Source organism: Belonocnema kinseyi, chromosome 3 (assembly GCF_010883055.1).
Source record: "Belonocnema kinseyi isolate 2016_QV_RU_SX_M_011 chromosome 3, B_treatae_v1, whole genome shotgun sequence".
Taxonomy (NCBI): Eukaryota; Metazoa; Arthropoda; class Insecta; order Hymenoptera; family Cynipidae; genus Belonocnema; species Belonocnema kinseyi.
This window is the reverse complement of record NC_046659.1, coordinates 132,713,039-132,714,932: the sequence shown is the minus strand read 5'-3', so window position 1 is coordinate 132,714,932 and position 1,894 is coordinate 132,713,039.

Sequence of the window (1,894 nt, the reverse complement as noted above, 5' to 3'; positions counted from 1 at the left end):
TACTTGGCCGAAAACTAAAATTTTGGTTGGAAAATCATATTCTTGGGTTAAAAATTCACCTTTTTTGTAGATAATACTCTTTTTGACTTTAAAATTAAATAATTTCATTGACAGTTCATGTTTTTTGTTGGAAATTGACCTCGTTTGGTAGAAAGTTAATATTTTTGGTTGAAAATGTATGATTTTTGGTCAAAAATGCAATTGTTTTGTTGAAATATCAGCTGTACATCTTCTTGGGTTTAAAAGCCGATTATTTCACTAATAGTTGAACTAATTTGCAAAAAAATACGCTTTTTTAACAGCGTTTTATAATTATGGTTGAAAATTGAACTATTTGGCTGAAAGTTTAACTCTTTGTTTGAAAACTCATATTTTTCCCTTAAAAAATTCATCTTTTTGTAGATAATTCGTCTGTTTCCCTTCAAAATTAAATAATTTCGTTGAAAGTTCATGTATTTTTTTTTTAAATTTGACTTTTTTGTAGATCATTAATTTTCTTGGTCAAAAATTCATCTTATTGATTTACAGTTTAACAACTTTGTTGAAAATTCATTTTTTCTGCTAAAAATTATTTTTCTTTATCTGAAAATGTAACTATTCTGGGATTGATTAAAAATTAATCGCTTTTATGTGGAAATTGAACTATTCCATTTTTGGTTGAAACTTTATCCTGTACATTTTATTAGTTAAAACACCAATTATTTGATAGAAAATTAATTTATTTTGTTAAAAAGTAAACTTTTGGTTTGAAAATTGATATATTTTGTTAATTAGATTTTTTTCTAACATTAAAAACACTGCAAAATAAAAAAATTGCCTTAAAATCGTCCTGATTCTTTTTTTTTAATTTTTAAAATCTTTTCAAATACTCAATTAAAATTAATTTTTCAAAATCAAAAATCATTTTCAATTTTCTTAACAATCACAACCATTTTTGTTATTCTTTTTAAATATTTTACAATTCTCAAAAAGCTTAATTTTAAATTAATTTTGAATCTTTTTTTAAATTAAAATTGTAGCCTTCAAAGTTAAAATTTACCTTATTACAATTTTAACAATTGAAGGCTTTCTATTTTGAACCATTCTGTTCAAATTTTTATAGTTTTTTATAGTTGTTTGTAACGGATTGTTTTAAATAAACGGTCAAATGTTGCTAATAAGTAACGACATTTTTTTTCAGTCACAAAATTTTAAATTGAATGGGTTAAAAAAAAATTTTTAGACTGAAATAATATTAGAAGTCATCATTGAAAATAATTTCAAAAACTAATATCTATTAATTCTTTAATTTTCAACGGATTCAGAATCATCTTGTAAAACAATTATTTTTCCATTTTTAATACCTTAAATTCGATTAATTTTTAATCAATCATATAATAGTTACATTTTCAGATAAAGATAAATAATTTTTAACGGGAAAAATGAATTTTCGACCAAGAAAATTAATGATCTACAAAACAAGACACATTTTAAACAAGATACGTGAATTTTCAACAAAATTATTTAATTTTAAAGTCAAAAAGACCAATTATCTACAAAAAGTTGAATTTTTTAAGCGAAAAATATGAGTTTTCAATCAAAGAGTTGAACTTTCAACCAAATAGTTAAATTTGTTAAATTTTCAGTTTCAAAAATGTATTTTCAACGAAAGAGATGAACCTTCAAAGAAAAAAAAATACATTTTAACAAAGTAGTTGAACTTGTGCTAGAAGAGAGGATTTTTTTTTACAAAATAGTAACCCTTTCAACAAAATCATTTATTTTTCAACCAAATAATGGAGTTTTTATCCAAACGAAATTAATTCAAAAATATCCAATTTCTTTAATTTCTTTCAAATGCAGATCAAGATATAAATAAAACTATTATAATGTAACATAATTATAATATTATCAT